This window comes from Microcaecilia unicolor, chromosome 3, assembly GCF_901765095.1.
Source record: "Microcaecilia unicolor chromosome 3, aMicUni1.1, whole genome shotgun sequence".
In the NCBI taxonomy this organism is placed as follows: Eukaryota; Metazoa; Chordata; class Amphibia; order Gymnophiona; family Siphonopidae; genus Microcaecilia; species Microcaecilia unicolor.
In genome coordinates, this window is record NC_044033.1 from 110,285,396 (window position 1) to 110,310,822 (window position 25,427).

A 25,427-nucleotide genomic window follows, 5' to 3' on the forward strand; every position below is an offset into this window, starting at 1 on the left:
CCATCCCTTTCCTAATAATTCCTAGCATCCTGTTTACTTTTTTGACCGCTGTTGCACACTGAACAGAAGATTTCAGCGTATTATCTACAACAAATCCTAGATCTTTTTCTTGAGTGCTGACCCCCAAGGTGGACCCTAGCATCAGGTAACTATGGCTATTCTTTCAACGTGCATCACCTTGCTTTGTCCACATTAAATTTCACCTGCCATTTGGATGCCCAGTCTTCCAATTTCCTAAGGTTTTCCTGCAATATTTCACAGTCTGCACATGTTTTAACAACCTTGAATAGTTTTGTGTCATCTGCAAATTTAATCACCTCACTTGTCATTCTCATTTCCAGGATGCTGCTACTGGAAAACAGAACAGGGGGCTACCACCAAGGAAGATGCTGGCACCATTGAGTAGTGAGGACTGAAGTGACTAGAGGGCGGAAGTGGAGATTGTCATTACATCTCACAGGAAGTGGCAGAAGAGGTCTGCATCTGGAAGAATAGAGGATTAGTTGTAGGAGAAAGTTAGTGCCATCGTAAAGTACCAAAAAATGCTTCCTCTGTGGAGCACAAGGTAGTTGGCATGACTGAGCCCTAAGACAGCTGGTCAAGCACAGCTGAAAAATCAGCTCTTTCCTCTTCTTTTTTTTTTTTTAACTGTAGCATATATTAGTTCTAGACCCAACAGGGTATAAGAACTCCTAGATTACTCCTTTAGTTAGACACTGCAAATGCCTCATAATTTACTGCTTCCAGGCGGAGGATGCCCTACACACTGTTCCAAAGTTATTTGACCAAACATCCTAGAAGGAATGTGTCCTGAAGCTGCACAGAACATTGCCGGAGTACACAGCATAGACAGGTGTAAGCAGTAGTTAGAAACAAGAGCAACTTCCCATTAAGCAGCTGGAACTCTAAGTTGAAGTAACAGAATAAAACCAAAGAAGGCAGAGAAACCTGATGAAGGCAAAACTAATAGAAAGGAGACATGCTTGCAACATAAATGGGCTGACAAACTTAGGCTTAAGCAAGAGAATCCCTCAATTGAATAGTGAGAAACATGAGATGCTAATAAAAATAGGACGCTGCCAATTCGAGCTGAGAAGAAACAAACAGAATAAAAACCAGCTCCCTCAGTTGCATGAGTAACAAGAGTAGTAAAACTTAGTAAAATGCCTAACCTTGCTGATCAAAGAGAAAAAATCAGGGAGAAACTTACACAATTACTCCCCAACAGTACAGGCAATAAACATATATGAACTTCTATACGACATGACATATAATAGAAGAACCACAGCTTCTTGTTCCTTTTTTTTTTTCTTTTTTGACCCCAGAAAATGGAAGCAGGAATAGTTTAGCTGAATTTAAACTAAGCTAGTTGCGGCAAAGGCAGATCAGAGAATTAAGTCATTCCTGAAGTGAGAAAAGAACTGAAGCTCTCAGGGGAGTAATTCAACTGTTGAATATAATATACTTGAGTCTACCTCAGAAAAGACAAGAGGAGTAGAAAAAAATAGTATACTCCACAACAAGAAATAAGGGGTCCTTTTAAAAAGGCGTGCTAAAAAAGGCTTATAGTAGTGTAGGCGCGGATTTTGGGTGGGCGCCGATCCATTTTTTAGCGCGCTCATAAAAAAGGCCTCTTTATTTTTTTTGCCGAAAATGGACGTGCGGCAAAATGTAAATTGTCGCCCGTCCATTTTGGGTCTGAGACCTTACCGCCAGCCATTGACCTAGCAATAAAGAATCTGGGCGATAATGACCTACGTGTGTCAAATGCCACTTGGTGCGTGTCCGTTACGCCAGAAAAATAAAAAATATTTTTCAGAAGCGCATAGCAGACGCACGCCAAAATTGAAATTACCGCAAGGGCCACACGGTAACCGGGTGGTAACTCCAATTTAGCACACGTTCAGCGTGCGTGGGCGCCTACGAGGCTTAGTAAAAGGGTCCCTTAGTCTTTAGAAAATAGGCTGAGGGAGCTTACGTTAGGAATACCTAATCTCCCTTTAACTAGTGTCCTGCAACAGAAAAAAATGTAGAAAGGATAGCCGGCCATACGTTTAGGAGGTTACAGTATACAAAAAAGGGAAGGCGGGAAAGGAAAACAAAGTGCAACTTCTGTTTCGCTGGATACAGTTAGGCCTTATTTGCAAACCCTCAACTCACAGAAAACAGCACAAAATAATTAAGGCACCATCAGTGAGTATAAGACCTGCCAGAAAATGGTAGGGGTCCGGTGTGTAATAGCTGACTGCCGAGTGACACCATTTGGAACCCACAATCAAAAAGAATAAAACACTTCCCAAGGCGCGGAAAGCCCCAGTTTCTGAAGGAAAACTGTGGACAATAAAAAATAAAAGGACCACTTACCTCAGCGTGAAAATAAATCAAGACTGCATACTTGCCAAGGATGATGCCACCCAGAAGGTTATAAAACCCATAACATGAAGCCTCATTCACTTCATATTGCTGTCACCCAGCAAAAGCTGGAGCTCAAGGAGGGAGGGAAGAGAGCCAGCACCACTGAGTATCACCCTAGCTGGGAGATGAGGGACTTAGCACCATCGAGTGTTATCATAACTCAGGTACCATCCTCAGTCAAGAAAACAAGCTGAAATCTACCAGCAGAGACCTACAGCTCAACTGATACCCAGAACAAACTGGGGCAGGAGCTGACAGAATAGAAGCAATAAGGAGCTGCACGATCCATCCACTATCTGCTTGGAGACAGAGAAAACTACTGAACATTCTAGCTGCATAATACCCTTTCAAGGAAAATCACTTGGAACTACTTTTTTTTCTGTCTCCTTCTGCTGGTGGATGGACATAACCCATTTTTTCTGGACTGGTCTGGTACAGATGAAAAAGAAATCTAATCATAGCTACATAGTGGTAGCTTCCACATCAGAAGTCACCACCAGGAAAGAATATAGCATCATTGTGGACAATAAGATGAAATCTGCTCAGTGTGTGGTGGTAACAAGCAAAAGAACAAACAGAATGTTAGGCATTATTAGGGAAGGAACAGAGAATAAAATAAGATATCGTAATGTCTCTGTGTAACTAGATAATGGGACAGCACCTTGAGTACTGTGTGCAAATCTGGTCACTGTATCTCAAAAAAGATATAATAGAGTCCCGGTTAACCAACTTTTGGTTATCCGCCCACCCTCCTGAACAGCAGCCACCTCCCCGGTATCGCCCATCCCCAGCATCAACCTTCCCTGAACTTCCCCACCTGCCTCCCCAATATCGCCCCCCCCCCCCCCAACAGCTCCCTGACCAAGGTAGGTTCTCCCTATGGTCTACTTTTTCACGCCCTGGTCGTCCAGCGTTGAGTTCAGGGCAGGAGCATCTTCCCTCTCTCTTGCCCGTGCGGGCTCCACTCTGAAAATAGTTGCCATAATCTCTAGCGACAGCCTCGTGAGACTGCCGCCAGAACTCATGCAAGCCATTTTCAAACTGCAGCCCTCATGGGCAAGAGCGAGGGGGAATGCTCCTGCCCTGAACTCACTGCTGGACCCTTAGTCAGGCACCTGGGGAAGTGGCCAGGGGGGGGGGAAATATCATGAAAGAGCAGCCAATACTGGGGAGGTGGATGTAATGTGTCTCCATTATCCGACTTTTCAGTTATCTGACAATTATTTTTATATTTATATTATAGACCCCTGACGCAGGCCTTTACGGCTGAAACACGATTCGTGTTGGATTGTTTTTATTGATTTGAATAAAAACCTTGTTTTGGAAGACACCAACTGTGAGAGGACATTTTTTGGATTCACTGTTTGTACGTTCAATTAGGAATACCACCATTTCCAGGTATGAGGTAAGAGAGATTAACTACTTCATATAACGAAAAATATCAACTCAAATGCTCACCATCATTGATTCTTCCCACTAAAGACGTTGCACTAAACCCAGCAAATACAATAGTATGAACTGCACCAATTCTGGCACAAGCCAGCATGGCAGCCACAGCCAGTGGAGAAACAGCCATGTAGATGGCCACCCTGTCACCTTTCTGCACTCCATATTTCTTCAAAGTGTTGGCGAGACGGCACGTTGTCTCCAGAAGTTCCCTGCATCATAGAAAAGGATATACATGTTGACTTACATTGAATTGCATGAAGTGGAATTTTACATTTCAGTTAATAACATTTACAAAATTTACCACTATTTCATAACAAATACATACATGTGTTACCATTACATATCTTCTAGGGAACTGTAATATTCTTGCACAAATGTCAAATTTCTCTTTAAAGGGCAAAATGTATCAAAAAATGTTATGATGCAAGAGACTACTAACAATAATGAAATGGGGGTAGAATGGTCAAAATGGATTTAATACGTAAGAAGAGTCAAACCACATTATTTGCTGAATAGCAGGAAGGTTTCCCACTATTGTGTTGCTTTCCTTTAGCAAAACCACAATGTTTGCTTCCCTTTTATTCTTCTTCTTGGATATGATGACATGGGTGTACCACATTACAAGACAGGACTCTAGGGAGCATATAAGTCAACTGGAATGCCAAACATGAGTATCTGCAGATTCAACATCCCAACAAAGAAATTATCTTCAAGGTCTCCAGAGGATGAAACCCTCTTAAGGATTACATAATATACATATATATTCACTCGTGCCCAGAAACCACAACAAACATTCAAGAGACATGAGTTCCTTCTTACAAGTCTTGCTGGGCACATCACTAACCCTCTCATCCTATAACAGGTCACATAAATTGAAGCATCATTTGAGCACTTAAATTTATAAAATACTGCCATTTATGCAAGCAATGCACCTAACCAGTATTCTAGAATTACATGCTAAGATGCCTTAGTGTGTAATTGTCAGGGGGGGTGTTCACAAGTAAGGGACATAATCAGGGAAAACATTTACGCACTTGGGGCTTCTTTTACTAAACTCTAGGAATGCCCCCAATATGCCCATAACTCTCCTATTTCTGCGCCCCCCTTTTTGGACTCGTGCAAAACATTTAGGCGCAGATCTGCAACCTAAATTTACGCACGTACATTTCAATTAAATCTGCTTACTGCCAATAATTAGCTCTTCTTATAGAATTCGGGGGTAAGTGCCTTTATAGAATAGACTCACTACCTGCTTAATTTTGGTGCCTAAATGGTAGAACCCTGTTATAGAACTGCCTCTACAATGGCTTTGCTGTATAATATCTATACCAAATGTGTACAAGGCGACCACTATAACAGAAGTACGACAGGAAGGAAAAAGAAAAACTCATACTGGCCACACATCACCCAGGATATAAAGGTGTTCACCCTTCGCTTAGTTTCCAATATATGCAAATATATCTCATGCATTATCTGCTGTGGCTAGCCTGATGACCTCATAGTTGTGGGTTTCCCAAGACAGCTTTGGGAAGCTTTTGCTTAAGCACTAGGACTAATGATGGTAAAGTAATATGCAGACACTTCAGGTGAAGATAACACCCTTGCAAAACAAGCTGCATTAGGGCCTTACATTGAATGAATTGCTCCTTAATGCAACTTAAAGAGCTCTAATGCAGCATGTCTTGACCTATCCAGCAGGGGCGTAGCCAGACAACAGATTTTGGGTGGGCCTAAGCAAGAAGTAGGTGGGCACCAAGTGTTCTCTCCCCCCTCCCCCCCCCCCCCCCCCCCACCCAAAAAATGATCTGAGCTGGCAGAAAAATGCTTCTTTCCACTTTGGCAGTCTGCAGCAGGCATGCGCTGAAAACTGAGCATGCACAGGTGCTGGTATCATGGGCAGTAGCGTTTTCATTGCCATCAGGAGGAAGTCTTCAACTGGCAGAGCTTGGGATCCCCACCAGCTACCGCTAAACGTGTGCTACTGTTAGGTGGGCCTGAGCCCTAAGTGGGTGGGCCCCTGCCCACCAAGGCCCACCTGTGGTTACGCCACTGCTATCTGGACAATGTCTCAGCTGTCATGGGTAATATTCAGAGCCACTATCCGGACAGTGCCGCAGCTGTCAGAGGAAATATTCAGCAGCACTGTCCAGACAGTGCCACAGCTGTGAGCATTAATATTCAACGGTACAATGTCATAAGTACATAAGTATTGCCACCAAGCCCAGCATCCTGTTTCCAACATTGGCCAATCCAGGTCACAATATACCTGGCAAGATCCCCAAAAAAGTACAAAACATTTTATACTGCCTATCCCAGAAATAGTAGATTTTCCCCAAGTCCATTCAATAACGGTCTATGGACTTTTCCTTTAGGAAGCCATCCAAACCTTTTTAAAACTCCACTAAGCTAACCGCTTTTATCACATTCTTTGGCAACGAATTCCAGAGTTTAATTACACGTTGAGAGAAGAAAAATTTTCTCCGATTTGTTTTAAATTTACAACATTGTAGCTTCATCGCATGCCCCCTAGTCCTAGTATTTTTGGAAAGCGTAAACAGACGCTTCACGTCTACCTGTTCAACTCCACTCATTATTTTATAGACCTCTATCATATCTCCCCTCAGCCGCCTTTTCTCCAAGCTGAACAGCCCTAGCCGCTTTAGCCTTTCCTCATAGGGAAGTCGTCCCATCCCCTTTATCATTTTTGTTGCCCTTCTCTGCACCTTTTCTAATTCCACTATATCTTTTTTGAGATGTGGCTACCAGAATTGAACACAATATTCAAGGTGCGGTCACACCATGGAGCGATACAAAAGCATTATAACATCCTCATTTTTGTTTTCCATTCCTTTCCTAATAATACCTAACATTCTATTTGCTTTCCTAGCCGCAGCAGCACACTGAGCAGAAGGTTTCAACGTATCATCAACGACGACACCTAGATCCCTTTCTTGGTCAATAGGATAACGAACCAATTAGTGACAATATTTGGCTTTTTAACAAGCAATTATTGGCACCAATTGGATTTAACTGGATGTTACGCATGGAAAGTTAGGCACGGGCTATGTGCCTAAAATTTACGTGTGGTCCAAAAAAGGGGGGTGGAAAGGGGACATCATGGGTGTTTTGGGACAGAACGGGGGCATGGTTTTGAGTGCACTGCTCGCGTGCCAGAGGACTCTGGGGTGGGGGGTGGGGGTTATATTTTCCTTGCAGGGTGGCCGTCCGATTCCCGGGCCGATGCGGACATCGGCCCACACGTGAGAACAATCAGCCTGCTGTCCTCGGAGAATACCTGCTACAGGTATGTATCTTCGCTTTATCTTGTTGGGCAGACTGGATGGACCATACAGGTCTTTATCTGCCGTCATTTACTATGTAATGCGTTTGGGCAACTTAACAAGATGCGTTTAGAAATTGCTTTGAATCAAGCCTGAGGCACCCAGCATGATGTATCTTTCTGCTGCATTTTCTTGATTTCATACTGCACTGCTTGGTACTTGAGAATCTTCTCTCTCTCGGAGTCCTTCCACTCTGATCTTACATACTGGAAAAGGAAATTCAAACAGCTTCTGCTTGTGATCTGATTTGGAATAGCATGAAAGGAATTTAGTCATCTCCTTTTCGAACCAAGGCATCAATATCCTGAGCAATGTGGCCACTGACAGTCTGTGTATGAAGAGATTCCTAAGTGCAGACAGAAGGTCTCTTTTGTGTTTAGAAGTGGGCTAACACAACATACAGATTAACCGTGAAGTCCATTTTTAATAAGAATATAAATGGTTTAAACAAATCTTATGGACTCGCCTAAAATCCAATTCAAATAATATGCTTATCAATGCTCTGAGTTTGGGATTTAATGTATATTCATCTTGGACTGGAGACACATGGTATGAATCAAAGTCAGTCACTCAGGGTTGCAATGCACAAAGGTCCCCAGAAAGAACCGCTTGCTATTTCCACCTCTGTAAAAATTATTGAGGTGGAAATAGCAAGTGATTCTCAAAAGAAATCGCATGCAAATGAGCTCCTCGCAAAAACAGCGAGCAGCTCGGTAGAGGGAAAGCAGATTACTAAGCTGCACATGCGCAGAACAGTCAATCACTAAGCATGGCTGCTCTGCGCATGCTCGGAACAGTGTGTGCTACCCATGTCTTTCATACACATATACAAACTGCATGTATAAAAGCTGTGTGCAGCCTCTCCATATTCCTGCATCATAGAATAAAATAGGACGAGTCAAGTCAAATGGCAGTCGCTGTTTCACACCGCTGAGCTGCTGGGTATAATTTTAAAAGGCTGAGCCCATCGTGGCAGTATGGAGCTTGGAAGGCCAATGCAGAGGCTGAGAAATAGCAGTAGCTGAAGGGAGCTGCTTTTCTCCCCCACAGACTCTCAGAGCCACTCCCGAGTTGGCTGTGCTATGTGGAGCTACGAAAGAGAGCCCAGCCACACAAAAGTGATAAGATTCCACTGATTACAGCTGCTCCAGACCTTCCGGTAAATGTTGCTCGCTAAAGGGGGCTGTGCATCCCACGGAATGCATACTTAAATATTAATCATTTCATTTGCATGCTTTTGCATACGATTCCCATTGGCTGCCACTGCGGATGGAAAAGAACCCGTAGAACCCCTTTGTGCATCGCCCGCCAAATACCGTGCTCGCTAAACCGGCTGGAGCCGGTAAAAAACGAACAATGCTGGCCCAGTAACTTTTGTGCATCAAGCCCTCAGTTTGCTATCATAGGAGAACCACTCAGGAAAGAAAATATTTCTATTAAATAGAGGCTATATATTACCAATGGTAATAGTATGACTGATGTGATGTGTACAATTGATATAATTAATTGTTTCTGTCCTCTTTGGTATGGAAGTTTTTGTTAGTGCTGTCCTATCTTAAAATGGATTTCTTAATTTTATAACTTGGAATTTCATTGTGTTATTTGTATATCTTTAAGATGTAAACCGTTCTGATTTGCTACGCAATAAGTGATGGTATAGTAAATAAATAAGCGATAAACAACAATGTACCTGTGTTTAAATTAAGTTCATGCTCAGCTGTACACACTTTAACAGAAGGCTCATATTGCTCCCAGAAATAACACTTGATATACATTTGTATCCACTGCTACGTTCCATAAGAGACAATTGAACACTGTAAAATATTTTTACAGTAATTCCTAATCTCAATTGTATCTGCATGCTAACATTACGCTGGGCTATATTCAATCGGCAGCAGTCAGCGTTTCTTTAACACTGACTGCCGCTGATGAAATTAGACCTGGACAGTCAGTACCAAAGGATGGTGCTAGCAACCTCACCCTGCTTAGGGCCTGCCAGTGAAACTGTCACACTCGCTGCTTATGAGAAGCAGGAACAAGAGAGAGAGTTTAATTGCCGGGCCATATCAGTGCCCCTACATTGAATATCTAGGTCTTTAGAAGTGCCTGGCAGATATATGGGTACAACCAATATTCAGTGCCATACTTGCATAGCTAACCAGGCAAAGTTAGATCTGCCTTTTGTGTGGTCCAACTTGCTCAGTTAGATGTATGTATGGCCCGGAATATTGCCGATGCCTGTATAACTCCAGGCTCTGCTCTGACTCCACCCTCAGTCTGCCCTGGCATTAACTGGACAATGTTGTGGCAGTCAGAGCCAATATTCATTGGCATTGTCCACTTAAGTGCAGCTGAATATTGGCAAAAAGCAATCTCAGTATGGTTTAAGATATCAGGAGCTGCTGTTTCCTGCTTAAATGCCTTTGAATATCTACCCCAAGGTTTATAGGATTAAGAGACTGTAAAATAGTCTACAGGATGCTGCGCCCCTCTCCCTTAATAGCACTCCCTCACAGAGCCACCTTAAACCTCATAGTCCTGCCCAAGGAGGAAAAGACATGGAAGGGAGGAACCAGAAGGGCATGGTCCAGGAAGTATATAAGCTGAAGCCATAGCTAGGTTAAGGGGCCCAGAGGGAAGCAGTGACATCCTATGGTTGTGTCTCCACCACTTGTATGTGAACTGCCACTGCTACAGTCAGGTAGGCCAAGCTCCACTGGGAACCTTGCAAATTTTGTATTTTGACCTAAGTAATTGCTAGAGACTTCCCTGATAACTTGGAGGAACCAGGCCAGGGACAAGTAAAATGTGCTGCTGGACTAAGAGGCCATAAGGTACACAGTGAGAGTCCTGAAGGAGCAGGCCACACGAGGACATTGTTATATTTTATGTTGCTTTTTTCCTCCTACCTGTGAACAGAACAGGTCCCTTGACCTACCAGCTTTAATAAATGCTCTTTCCCTTTACCTGCAACTACTGTGTGAATCTGTCTCACTTGGGCACTGGGCTCGCCCTCGTTCACATCACCACAGAGACAAACTAATAAGGCAGTATCTTATTCATTCCTGCTGAGTCCTCACCAGACCTCTTACACCACCTAAACATCTCCCATCACTCACTCCCATCAGGGAACTTAGGTAACCTAAAGCAAAGCAAAACCAAACACCCTGACACCTTTACCATTTTGACACCTCAGTGGTAAAATACCAAATCCTACACTGATCAGCAAGAAGAGCTCCAGGTCCTAGCAGTAATTGTTCTGTATACAGTATCTTATCAGTGAAAATATGAAAAATGGCAAATGAGCCTCTTCAAACATAAATGCCATTACACCCGCCTTTGACTCAAGCCACCCTGTACAAAAGGTACAATAAACAAATTCCCCTGGACACTTCTCTCAAGCAGAACTGTCAATTTACAGAGATATGAACACACTGGTATGTATGCATCCTGCCAAATGATTAGCACTTTTGGAAGAGGATGCCGTCACATGTTGTATTCATGCCATTACAGAAGCTACTGGAATAGCTCTTAAGATAAACAGGACTGGCAAACATTTTCAAAGCACTTAAACTTACAAAGTTCCACAGGTTACTATGAAAAGTTGTAAGTCTGCTTTGAAAATATGCATCATATATATATCACAGCTAGTAAAATGGCCAAAAGGGAGACGACATTTTGAGGGCTCTTAAACTTTTTGTGCTAACTGGTAAGTTTTCTAAATATTTTTCTACCCCAATCACATGGCCTGGGGCAGCTCTAATTGGTGCAGCACATGCAGCAGAGAATGAAATCCACAGAAAAATGGGAGTCTAAAGCTGAGTGCATTCAGTCTCTCTTCACAACTGAATGAGCTTTTGTGTTCTCTTTATGAATGTTCATTTCGCTCAGCTTAGCTGAAATTTTTTCAGACCCTCTGACATACTCTAGATGAACCAGAACCAGATGAACGAGAAAGGATTAAGCAGTAAAAGTGAGGCGTTATGAGGAAATGTGTGGTGAGAGAGTTTGAATAAGGAACCTGCGTGTTTAAATAAATATGCTCTCTTGCAGACATTAGTCGGTGGACGCCACGGACCCTAATGCTGGAGTCGAAACCTTGGCCAAAGTCGGCTGTGGGCAGCGAGTAGAGACTGAGCAGCTGCAGAGATAAGTTTCTTTCCCATCACTAGAAGTCTGGATAAAGTTGAATTAAGTGCAACTTACATGAAAGAATTACTTTATAGTAACGAATAACGGGACGTTTTTCAGACTGTGATGAATGAATGGGGCTCCCTAAGGTTGATTAACTGATTGACAAAGGAGTACCTGATTACGTTTTGAGGCTTTTCCTCCTTTTGAGGAGACATCACCATATCATGAACCAATAAGTAGAGATCAGTTTGAGTTGATACTCTAGAGTGTGTCATATCCCCAACAGCTGTGGCATCACAGTTTGGCCAGGAGGCAAAAATAACTATTGCATACTTCCCTATTGCTGAATTCATGAAGCTGCTCATTGCTTAATTAGTTCCCACTGAAGTAGTTAGCCAATGAGTGTGAAAATGTCGTTTCTAGGTTCTTTGAGGTGGCCACTGAGAATTTCATGAATTGAACACTTCCTCCTTTCATAGATGAATAGCACCAATGCTCTTCAAAGCATTAGTGCACAGACCTCTAAGATTCTACTCTATGTGGGTCGCAAAGATCTCCAGTGGCTCTAATAAAATGATTGTAACAGGGGTGTAGCAAGACCTTGAGGTGGGAGGGGCCAGAGCCCAAGGTGGGGGGCACATTTTGGTCGCCGGCCCCCCACCGCCGCCGCCGCAAATACCTCATGTCCGGCCTGCTCCTTTTAGTGAAACTGAGCATGCCTGACGTGAGGGGAAGAGAGAGCAGGGCAGGCAATATGCACCTATACATAGGCGGCCAGAAAGCACTTTTCTTTTATAGGTGGTACATATGAAAATAGATTAAACATTAACTATAACCATAACCACAACCTGATTGGCGCATGTTTCTATACAGGAAAGTAGGTGCCTATGTTCCTTCATAAGCACATAGGGACGGGCCCTTAACGGGCGACAGAACGGACGTGAAGGTGTGCATCTAGGTTCTGAAGCTAAACATGTAACTCAGAGTAGTCTATAAGTTACACGTATAAATGTGCATCCTGCCATGCTCTGCCCAGACCGCCCATGTGTCCACCCACCTGCAAACTATGTGCTATGAGAAATATGTGCATAGGCACAGATTAGTGCTCGGGAACACTTGGCATTTAGGAGCGTATGTGCACACAAACGCATAAATACATTATTCTAATCATTTAAGAATGCAATCGGCAAATAAATGTTAGCACCTACTTTATAGAATTTACCCCCACCCGCACCCAATCTGCTTGCCACTGTTGTTCTTGTGTTCATATAAAGATAACTTTATCTTACAGAATAATTTGGTAGGAATGAGACAGTCTCGTAAAGACAAGAGGCAGAACTCACCAGCTCCCGCAGAATATTAATTTTTTCGTGATTTTTTTGTTGTTGGGATTCATTAACTGCTTTTATAAAAAGGTCCATCTAAGGCAGTGTACAGCAGGTACAGCTTGACATATAATTTTGTTAACTGAGTAACAATAGTAAAATGACCATAATCTAAGCAAAAATACAATCAATGAGGTAAACTTGGAGATGGCAAATTGAATCCTAATATAACACTAACTTGATACAATATCAGAAATATAAACATTTAACAGCACTGTAACACAATCACATAATAGAAATATGATAAATGTGAACAGAATACAAATGGTACCATAATTATGTGTCTGGCAGATTGTTTTATGGGAACAAACTGTAATTTCAACATCAATTTATTCACACCTTTCTGCAGGCAAATTCCACACCCAAGGCGTGTTACAACAGAACTCATAACTACAAGGAGAAATGTTGGCAGTAGCTTTATTTCACATTAGATTCATTGTCCAAGACACTCAGGGGTCCTTTTACAAAGCTGCAGCAGAAGGGGGCCTGCGCTGGCATCGAGGCCCCCTATCACTGCAGCAGGTAACAGGCAGGTTGTTGTTTTTTTAAACCCATTTCGGGTGGGACCACTTACCACAACCCGCTGAGGTGGTGGTAAGGGCTCCCGAGCTACCCCAGTGGTAACTGGGCAGCGCGCAGCACTGCCCGATTACTGATGGGTACACACTGGCACTACAAAAATAAAAATATTGCTGTGTAGCATCAGAAATGGTGTGCATTGGGGGTGGGAACTACTGCCAGGCTGCTGCTGTAGCCCGGCGGTACTTCCCTTTTAGCGAGCGGTAAACCCGCGTTGGTCTTACCACCGCTTTGTAAAAGGGCCCCGCAAAACATGATCATAAACTGCAATCTAATTCCAACTGAACTGATGAGCAAGCATTCGACAAAACAGTGTGACAAGGCGGTGGCCGTAGCCAGAAGGTTGCTAGGCTGTATAGAGAGAGGTGTGACCAGCAGAAGAAAAGAGGTGTTGATGCCCCTGTATAAGTCGTTGGTGAGGCCCCACCTGGAGTATTGTGTTCAGTTCTGGAGGCCGTACCTTGCCAAGGATGTAAAAAAAAATGGAAGCGGTGCAAAGAAAAGCTACGAGAATGGTATGGGATTTGCGCTACAAGACGTATGAGGAGAGACTTGCGGACCTGAACATGTATACCCTGGAGGAAAGGAGAAACAGGGGTGATATGATACAGACGTTCAAATATTTGAAAGGTATAAATCCGCAAACGAACCTTTTCCGGAGATGGGAGGGCGGTAGAATGAAAGGACATGATATGAGAGTGAAGGGGGGCAGACTCAAGAAAAATGTCAGGAAATATTTTTTCACGGAGAGAGTGGTAGATACTTGGAATGCCCTCCCGCAGGAGGTGGTGGAGATGAAACGGTAGCAGAATTCAAGCATGCGTGGGATAAACATAAAGGAATCCTGTGCAGAAGGAATGGATCCTCAGAAGCTTAGCCGAGATTGGGAGGCAGGGCTGGTGTTTGGGTGATGGGGCTAGTTCTGGGCAAGACTTCTACGGTCTGTGTCCTGAAAATGGCAAATACAAATCCAGGTAAGGTATACACAAGAAGTAGCACATGTGAGTTTATCTTGTTGGGCAGACTAGATGGACCGTGCAGGTCTTTTTCTGCCGTCATCTACTATGTATGTTACAATCTCAGCCGGTATGATGTAACAACTACCTGTTGTTTGTGGAAGATGAACTTTCAAACATGATAAAGGGGATAGGACGACTTCCCTATGAGGAAAGGCTAAAGCGGCTAGGGCTCTTCAGCTTGAAGAAAAGATGGCTGAAAGGGAGATATGATAGAGGTTTATAAAATAATGAGCAGAGTGGAATGGATAGGCGTGAATCGCTTGTTTACTCTTTCCAAAAATACTAGAACTAGGGGGCACGCAATGAAGCTACAAAGTAGTAAATTTAAAATATTTCTTCGCTTAACGTGTAATTAAACTCTGGAATTCGTTGCCAGATAATATAGTAAAAGCAGTTAGCTTAGCAGGGTTTTTAAAAAGGGTTGGATAGCTTCCTAAAAGAAAAGTCTGTAAGCCATTATTAAAACAGATGGGGAAAATCCACTGCTTATTTCTAGGATAAGCAGCATACAATGTATTGTACTGTTTGGGATCTTGCCAGGTACTTGTAACCTGGATTGGCCACTGTTGGAAATAGGATGCTGGGCTTGATGGACCATCGTTCTGTCCCAGTATGGCAATACTTATGTACTTATTATACTTTCAATACGTTCTGTTACAGCTTTGTTTTGTTTTTCTTAGTGCACATGGTACTCCAGTGCCGCTCCTATGTTTTGTAAGCAGGTTTTGTTTTAGTACAATACAAGAGTTGGTCAAACATAGGCACCATGAGCACTGATGTTATATGTGACACTTTTTGGCCACACCCCTATTGTCCTACAAAAATTGGATTTGTTCCAGACGGAACCACAAATTTCTACACTGCATCTGCTGAACAATGTTCTCACTGAGAGCCATCCGGTGGTAAAGCTGATACAGACCACTATAAGACCAGTGGAGCTGCCCTGATCTGAACTGCTTGATTGTTTTTTGAAAGATCAAAGGGAATCTCAATGGGAGAACAGGAAATGAAGAACTATGAATCATTCCACCAAGTTTTAGTTCCAGGCCAGCCATCACAGCACTACCGTTGACTGTTCAGTAAGGGAGCCTCTATGACCCTTATTATACCAGGGGCCGATACAGAAAGCTAGCATGGAAATGTGGGCTAGTGAGGCATCTGCATGCAGTTTTAGGATTGTATGATTCAGAGAAGTTAACACTGCCGATTTCCGTGTAGGACACTGGCGCATAGCATGTAAAGACGAATGGTAGGGAAAGGGGATGGGATTTGATATACTACCTTTCTGTAGTTAAAATCAAAGTGGTTTACATATTGTATACAGGTGCTTATTTTGTACCTGGGGCAATGGAGGGTTAAGTGACTTGCCCAGAGTCACAAGGAGCTGCAGTGGAAATCGAACCTGGTTTTATTAACCACCTTTATAAAGAGATTCACCCAAGGCGGTGTACAGTCTCAGGCCACTAACTATTATAGGCTACTGCTTCACTGCATTGGGGTCATTAGATATTTGGCCCCAGCACAGAGAAGCAGAAGTACGCAGATCACTTTAAGGTAAGCACAACACTAGAACTTGGACACTAGGTCTGAAGAGGCGTAGGAGGGTAGCTCATTCTTCTGCAGTATGGTCAAAGGATTTAATGCCAGTTTTCTTTTTGCGGCGAGCCCAACAAAGCCCATAACTTATAAGACAGAATGCATGGTGATGGTTCTGCACACAGGTCTGCGCAGTAAAAAATCATTACTGCACATGACCTGGAATGTGGTTCTGCTCATAAATATCGACATTGTAAAAATTTTAAGTGCAAGAAATTTTGGGGAGGCTGATATTTATCCGTAGCATAACAGCACGTATGCAGATGTTTGCAGACACTTTCGTTTTACATAATAACATAGTAGATGACAGCAGATAAAGACCGGTATGGTCCATCCAGTCTGCACAACAAGATAACTCATAGTATAAAGTATGAGATATGTTTTTTATTCAGAGAAAAAACAAAAAAAGTACAAATGAGCCCTCAAGACTGGGGCAATGAAGAATCCTTTAATGTGATAGACACGACACAGGCTGTGTTTCGGCGCCAACTGCACCTGCCTCAAGGGTCAAGTTAGTACTCTCAGCAAATGCAAAAAGTAAAATCCAAAAAAGGGGTCATTCAAACCTCATTACGGAAAAATAGGCAGTAACATACATAAAGCACGCCCATACACGTGATGACTTAAGCCAGAAGTATAAATACAAGTTTGTGGGAGAGTGAAACAGAGAATCCTCCACAAAGAGGGAGTGATGGTTTTTAGCTGGATGATGTTGGAGTTTAAAGTCATCAGAAATTGTCTGACGGTACAAGATGAAGTGGTTTGCCTGACTGTTGCAGAACGTTCAATAAAGTTGAATTGCATAAAGCAAAACTTTGGAGTACAGCGTGGTTCTTTGGAGCGGAGGGGAGGATGTTTGCTCTCCTGGACTGGTAAAGCCCACTGAAAAAGCCCCACTTAGTTCCCCAATACCACAGATCTCTGTTCCGGACCTTGACCCACTCCCAAGCTCGACTATTGGAATTTAAGAACACTATAACATAGGTCTGTGAGCTGGGGTTGAGAAAGGACTTCTGGCCCTTGGGAACTAAGCTAGTGGCTGGGCAGCGAGATCCAGGTTACACCCAGAATATCTGAAGCTGTCATAGATCTTGGATTCCTCTTTCAGTTTCACTTTCAGGGGAGAGGGAGGGGGACAGCAACCACTGGGGAGATTAAGGAGGTGTCATGCCTTAATCTCTCCAGTGGTCAGCTGCTCAATCAGAGCACCTTTTTGTATCCTGGACATGACTGAAGCAGATCTAACTTAGGACGTCCTCTTTAGGCTTGGACGTTTCTTCCCATTTGGTAATCGCTGTTGGACATCCTGATTTTGGGCCATCCATAGTCCCACCCAATACGTGCCTAAACCATGCCCCCTTGCTATTTGGATGTACTGAACGCCCCTTTTCTGCCTTTGCAAAATTGGGATTTGGACGTTTCAAGCACACGGATATCCATATACTTCAAAAATATGCTCCATAGTGTCACTGAGTATCATTAGAATGTGACAGACTGAGCAAGGGTTGGGCGCGAGGCCTCCACCATAAACACAGTCACACAAAGGATTAAAAGAAAAACAAAAACTCTATTAACATTCAACAAAGTGATCTGAAGCCTGTTCACTTTACAAACCTGGTTAACTTGAAAAATAAAGTGTCTTGAAAGTCAGTTATAATCTTCACACTGGCCTGCCAGGCCTCAAAATCATGAGTATGCAATTGCCTTCAGTATTAAACAAACCAAGGCCTGGCTCCGGACTGGCCAAAAGATCAGGACTTTCACTAGGTTCCAAAATAAAGCTTTCACTATCTTAGCCAGTCTTCTGTTATCTGACATATTGGTTGTGAAAGTATATGCTGGAGGACTGCTCCTGTCTTCCCTGAACCTCCATGGCTTGTCTCTGCCCCTGAAGTTTTATCTGGCCTGCTTGAACCATACCCTCTCTAAAGAGCAAGGCTTCTTAAGTGACCCTGTGTGACAGAGTTGTTAACAGAAACTGGCAACTTCCTATACACAATGACCAGGCAGTACAGGGGGCAGAGAAAAAGCAGGGGGGGTGGCTTGAAAGGGGGTCTACCAGAGTCCAGCAGACCCCCCCCTTGCAAGCCCCCCCCCCGCAACTGAAAAACCTCCCTGGTGGTCTAGTGACTTCCCACCCCTTCCACTACATAATCCCTAGTGTTCCCAGTAGACCCCAATCCTCCCACCTCCCCCCCCCCCCCCCCCCCCCCACAGCAAGAATGGCCCTAGTGGTCTAGCAACCCCTTCTCCTCCTCCTTCCACAACTTATACAACAGAAAGCATGATTATGGTTCTGCAAACAGGTCCACGCAGTAAAACAATGTTACTGCACATGACCTGGAATGTGGTTCTGCACATAAATATCAGCACTGTAAGAATGGCCCTGGTGGTCTAGTGACCCCCTCCCCTCTTGACCTCCGCACTACAAGAACGGCCCTGGTGGTCTAACAACCTCCTCCCCTCCCCGTACCTTGAAAAAGATGGAGGCAGGAGGGCAGGAGCAACACCTACTCCCTCCTGCCTCTGGGCCAGCACTGCGCAAAATGGAGGCACCCCCTAGGGTGCCCCACTGCTCTGCTGGGATATCTGTGTGACCAGTCTACTAAGAATGCTGGCCCTCATATGTCCCACTGGCTTATTTTTGTGCATTTTTCCTTGGACTTTTTTTTTCCCCCCGAAAATGGTCACAAAAATAAATGAAACCAAAAGATAGAAACTATTCTGATTTAAAAAATCGCTATGTTCGTCACTTGATTTTTGGACATTTTCAGTAAAATATCCAAAATCGGATTTAGACATCATATTGAAACTGTCCCTTCACGTCACACTGAATTTACCTACTCCTTCCCATTTTGCCCTAATTTCATTATGTATTGGGTTAATCAGCATATCAGTTTATATTGGTAATTTTGTTTAGGAATCATTATCTTTTACACACCTTTTTTGGCCTTTAATACACATGTAAAGGTCCTTCATTTAATTTCAATTTATAGGTCATGAATTTTTCATGGTTAATGTAGTGTTTTCAGAACTTATGAACCACTATTTGTTTACAACAAATCATAATTATTTTTACTGTTACTATCCATGAGTTATTATGGTTTGTTTGTTTTTTCTTATGTGCAGCTTTTGTATTAGTGTTTTAGAAGTCATGAGCTATGTTTTTAAAACCTTTTTAGATCTTATGAATTATTTATCATAGTTTGTATATTGGATTTGAGTTTTATATTTATTTATGAATTCATTTATTCTTGTGATATTCATGTCATTTAAAAATTTTGTTGTCATTATTATATATGTATCTTCCACTTATAGTATTTGTGACTCCCGACACAGGCCTAATTGCCAAAACACAGCCGTGTTGAGTCACCTCATTTTTTGTGCTACGGACTTCTGTTGGAAACTACAGTACTAATTAAAGATTTTAATTTACTTTCTTTGGATTGGACATCTCCTTGATACTTTTCCCTAGAAGATCAATACATCTATTGGGAACACTGAGCAAGCCAAATTACTACAGATTGTTACACTGAAAATTGAAACCTGGCCTCAGTCACATGTGCAGAACTCAGATTCCAAACAGAAAATAAGTGACCACACATTAAAAATAGAAATGCGTAGATAAAAATTAAACTGAAATCCCAAAAAGTCAGACCATGCACGTAGTACAAAAATAGAAAGAGATGCATTTCCCCCTGTACTGTGTAAAATATCAAGATTGGCAGATGTCAGGTATGGTGTTAGGGTAAAGGCTACTAGTCTCCTCCTTTGGACTTTCTCTGCTGAAGATAAGCCCAGATGAAGAGAAAATGAATCAAAACATTTTTGCCATATGCATAACCCTAACGTATTATTATTTCTAAGCCTTCAGTCAGCAAAATCTTACTGCTTAAAAATAGTATCTGAAGTTTGCCAGGCTTTTCAATTAATCTCTAACTAAAGCAACATTTCTAAAGAAAGCAATCACTGTACTACCAATAAAACAAGAATGAAAGTCACACAAAGAAAGCCTCCTGCTGTTGCTTTTATCACTGATAACCGCCCTTAGTGCAGGAGGTTCTGAATAATAGCCAAAAGTCTGGTGTTGCCTCACACACAACATGTACATGCTGTACTGGGCACGCTGATGCAAAACACAACCTTGCATAAAACATATGCGGCACCTATGTATCAAACCGCCATACCAAAAAAAGCACTAAATGTAAAAAGGCATTGTTAAAGCATTAATTAAAACCAGATTGGAAGCCGCTAATTAAAAACAATTGCATGCTATTAGATCAGATTTTAACCCTCAGAATTTAAGAGATATTTCACAAGCCAACTCAGTTATTATAACTCTCTGTTCTCAGGGATCTCAGTAACATTACAGCATAGACTGCAGTTACTGCAAAATACAGCTGCCAGATTGATTTGGGGGATGAGAAAATATGATGACGTGTCTCCCTTATTGGTAAATTGCATTGGTTGCCTGTTAAAGAATGCACTGAATTTAAAAAAAAACATGTTCCAAACAGTTCAGAACACTGCTGCAAGACTCATCATGAGAGAGCGACGCTTTGCACATGCCGAACCATTACGGTTCAAATTACACTGGCTGCCTGTTCAGGAGCGTATTGCCTTTAAACTCTGCTCCTTGACCCATAAAATTATCTATGGGTTTGCCCCGGAGTATATGTACCCCTTGATCGACCTCCTGCCCAGGAATGCCAACCCTGCTGCTCGTTCCTTCCTCCACCTTCACTTCCCAAACTGTAAAGGTGTCAAGTACAAGAGGATCTTCGCCTCGTCTTTCCGCTATTGGAGTCCTAAGCACTGGAATGCTCTCCCGCAACACCTTACTTTATACCGCTGCTTGATGCACCCTCCCTGGCTCCTACCCTGCTAGTTCACCCTGTTAGATGCTTCTCCCCCTGCATACTCCTTGTATACTCTTCTAAGTTTTCCTATTCTGTATTTTATTTAATGTTTGTAAGCCACATTGTGCCTGCATGAGTGGGAAAATGTGGGATATAAGTGAACACTAAATAAATAAATAAATAAGATATTGAATAGTATGAGATCAACTTATCTTACCCAGTTCATTTCATATCTGATGAAAAGACAGAAGACTCACCAGCTTATAATCGAACGAGAATAACGCCCAAGTTCCGACCTAAATCGGGAGATGGGCGTTCTTCTCACAAAAACAAATAAAGCGGCATAATCGAAAGCCGAACTTTGGACGCTTTCAACTGCACTCCGTCGCGGATGCGGACAAAGTTGACGGGGGAGTGTCGGAGGCGTGGTGAAGGCGGAACTGGGGCGTGGTTATCACCCGAACAGAGATGGGCGCCCTTCGCCGATAATGGATGCGTTTGTAGCTAGAATTTAGGGCACTTTTCCTGGACCCTGTTTTTTGACGAATAAGGCCCCAAAAAGTGCCCTAAATGACCAGATGACCCCCAGAGGGAGTCGGGGATGACCTCCCCTGACTCCCCCAGTGGTCACTAACCCCCTCCCACCACAACAAATGATGTTTCACAACTTTTTACTTTCACCCTCAAATGTCATACCCACCTCCCTGGCAGCAGTATGCAGGTCCCTGGAACAGTTGTTAGGGGGTGCAGTGGACGTCAGGCAGGTGGACCCAGGCCCATCCCCCCCTACCTGTTACAATTGTGCTGCTTAATGCTACTAGTCGTCCAACCCCCCCAAACCCCCTGTACCCACATGTAGGTGCCCCCCTTCACCGCTTAGGGCTATAGTACTGGTGTAGACTTGTGGGCAGTGGGTTTTGAGGGGGATTTGGGGGGCTCAACACCCAAGGGAAGGGTGCTATGCACCTGGGAGCTCTTTTACATTTTTTTTTGTTTTTGTAAAAGTGCCCCCTAGGGTGCCCGGTTGGTGTCCTGGCATGTGAGGGGGACCAGTGCACTATGAATCCTGGCCCCTCCCACGAACAAATGCCTTGCATTTATTCGTTTTTGAGCTGGGCGATTTCATTTTCCATTATCGGTGAAAAGCAAAAACGCCCAGCTCACACCTTGGCGAATAAAGCATGGGCGTCTATTTTTTTTAAAAAATACGGTTCACTCCGCCCCTTCACGGACCCGTTCTCGGAGATTAACGCCCATGGAGATAGGCGTTTCTGGTCGATTATGCCCCTCTCAGTCATCCACTGAAATGGCTTTGAGTTACCCAGTTATGAAGAAGATCCATTTGAAACATATTTTGGACCATTCTTTGTTGTACCAAGGGGCTAAAGTTTGGAATGCTCTCCCACTGCAGATTAGAATAATGATATCTCACCCTCTTTTTTTGTAAAGCTCTAAAAACATATTTTTGAAATTTTTTAAAGATTTAATTAATTAGGTATTCGAGTTTATGTAATTCTCAACTATATGAAGTTGAGGGGCCCTTTTACTAAGCCGCGTAAGCATCTACGCACACCCAATGTGGGCCAAAATGGAGTTACCGCCCGACTACCGAGTGACTCTTGCGGTAATTTAAATTATGGCGCGCGTCCGATATGCAAGTCTGAAAAATATTTTTTATTTTCGGGCGTGCGTAACAGATACGTGCCAAGTGGCATTTGATGCGCGTAGGTCATTACCACCCAGATTCTTTACCGCTAGGTCAATGGCTGGTGGTAAGGTCTCAGACCCAAAATGGACGCACTGCAATTTTCATTTTGCTGCACGTCCATTTTCGGCAACAAAAAAAAAGGCCTTTTTTTACAGGTGTGCTAAAAAATGCACATCCAAAACCCACACCTACACTACTGCAAGACATTTTTCAGCGTGCCTTTGTAAAAAGGACCCCTGAGTTCTTAACTGCAATCCGCTCAGAGTCCGTTGGAATAGGGCAGAACATAAATCCGTGGAATAGAACAGAAAACAAGTTGAACTGCAGCAGAACCCTACACAGACTACAGACTAGCAGAATATCTCAACTCAGTAACGTACAATGAGAGATCCTCACCAAATGCAAAATACGTGACCACAAATGAGACCACAATGGTGATGGGATTTAAAAAGGAGCAGGATATACAAAGAGGATCCCTAAATCGTAAAAGGATGGTAACAAGCACTGGGCACTTCAACTCATAATAGCAATGAAATTACTTTTTTTACCTTTTATGAAGATGGGTGGAGGGTTTACCTGCCGTTACAGCCCTAAATATATTATGGTTATATTACTGAGCACACTAGATGGCTGTTTCAGTCTTTATCTGCAGTCTACTAGGTTATTATATTATCAGTGTAGATTAGATTTAAGAGGGAGGATAAAATACAGGAGGTAAAACTGTGAGGGGTGCCTTTAAAAAATTCCTCTTTGCAAAATGTACTAGAATTACCCAACTGGTTTTTATAGGCATAATATAGAACTACAGCACATATTGAGCTTTAGATATTGCTCTTGTGTAATATTTTATGTTATATACTGATACAAACGAATCTAGTTATCTTTTATCTAGTTATCTGATATCTTTTCTCTTAAAGAAATGAAACTGGAAACTATTCAAAGAAATACTAAGAAAAATGACCCCGATTCTCCAAAATTCGACTTGATTCCAACATGTATTTGCAGAGCTATTTAAAATGGATCTGCATTCCATGACAAACTGTAAGACCACGCACCTGACTTGCTTATCATAATTGGTATTATCATAGTTTCCAAGCCCTGCACTGCTCACAACCATTGTGCTGATGATCAGAAGCCCCATGCTGTTCCAAACAGCTCTCTATAATTAGCGCCAGAACAGCGTGGGGCAATAACGCCACTATGATCAGAGCTAATAGCATGCAAATTTAGGCACACTATTAGCTCTGATCATAGGGGTAAAGTGCAGGAGGACTGTGCCTGAACAGTCAAAAGCCCAGACCTGTCAAGCGCAAGAGATTGAGGTCCGTGGGACCCCCAGAACTCCCAATCACTGAGGCCGTGGTGGCCTAATGCCCCCCCCCCCAGATAGCAACATGGTGGCTGGAGGTCCAGCGGAGCTCCAGTCCACCCAACCCCCCCCCCCCCCCCCCCGATATGAGGGCATGGAGAGCTGGAGATCTGGCTACAGCCCCCTAACTCCCCCCAATACCCAAAAAGAAATCCCTGGTGGTCCAGTGGCCAATCCTACCCCCACCCGCCACCTGCCTGGTGGTCCAGCGGCCCCCAACTCCCCCCATACCTTAAATGGTGGAGAAAGGAGGAGTACTCCCTCCTTCTTCAAGCACCACCTCCAAAATGGCAGTGCCCTGCCCAGTGCATCCCTTATATGGTAGGGAAGCCCTGCCTAGTGCCGTCCTAGCTTTATGCGGTGCTCCATAGCTGGTTAATGCTGAATATCACACTTAGGGGCCCTTTTACTAAGCTGCAGTAAAAACTGGCTTGTGCTAGTGTGGGCGAGTGAAATTGGTGCCCGTTGGGCCATTATTTACCGCTGTGGGTAAAAAGCCATTTTTTAAATGGGGCAGTAAATGGCCGTGCGCTAATATTAAAAGTAATGCATGGCTATTTACCGCCTAAGCTCCGCCACCTAGTTATTTGGCGGTAAGTGCTCACTCACTATTTGTGCAGTAATCAGGTAGCAAGCAGCAATATGGTTGCACTGCCAATTACCGCCAAGAATGCCCCCACGGTATTATTTTCTACCGCAGAAAACAGCATGCACCAACTTCAGAATGACCGCCAGGTGCCCGTGCTAACCCTGTGGTAGTGTCAATTTGGCATGCACTACCCGCAACTTAGTAAAAGGGCCCCTTAACCGGCTATGGTGTGGCTGGCTCCACAATCCCGGATATTCAGTGCCAAAGCCCATGCACGGCGCAGCACTGAATGTTTAGGCATAATACCGGCGGCAGTCAGCAAAATGCTCAGTGCTGCCAACTGAAGGGAAATGGGACTTGATATACTGCCTTTCTGAGGGTTTTTGCAACTATATTCAAAGCAGTTTACATATATTCAGGTACTTATTTTTGTACCAGGGGCAATGGAGGGTTAAGTGACTTGCCCAGAATCACAAGGAGCTGCAGTGGGAATTGAACCCAGTTCCCCAGAATCAGAGTCCACTGCACTAACCACTAGGCTACTCCTCCACTCCTGAATGTTGGGCCCCTCATGTTTCAGTGACAGCACAAAGCATACTTTCATGTACACCAGGCCTCTTTTACAAAGCAAAAGTAAGCCCAGCACGATCTTACCGCTCACTAAAAAAGAAGTACCGCCGGGCTACCACAGCAGCCTGGCAGTAGTTCCCAACCCCAGTGCACATCATATCCGGCGCTACAAAAATATTTTTATTTTTGTAGCGCCAGTGTGTACCTGGCGGTAAGCAGGAAGTTCCGCGTGTTGCCCAATTACCACCGAGTTAGCGCAAGAGCGCTTACCACCACCTCGATGGGTCGGTGGTAAGGGCTCCCCCCCCCCAAATGGCCTTGTACCGCATGGCCCTTCATGCGTCCGTTGGCATACTGAACGGAGTAATTCTTGATCGGTGGTTCTGATGCAGCAGTGGCGAAACGGAGGCCAAT

General features: G+C 43.5%; 1 pseudogene; it reads right to left on the reverse strand.

Annotated features, from left to right (window-relative positions):
* LOC115465643 overlaps positions 1–25,427 on the reverse strand; it is a 157,726-nt pseudogene that overhangs the window by 103,614 nt on the left and 28,685 nt on the right.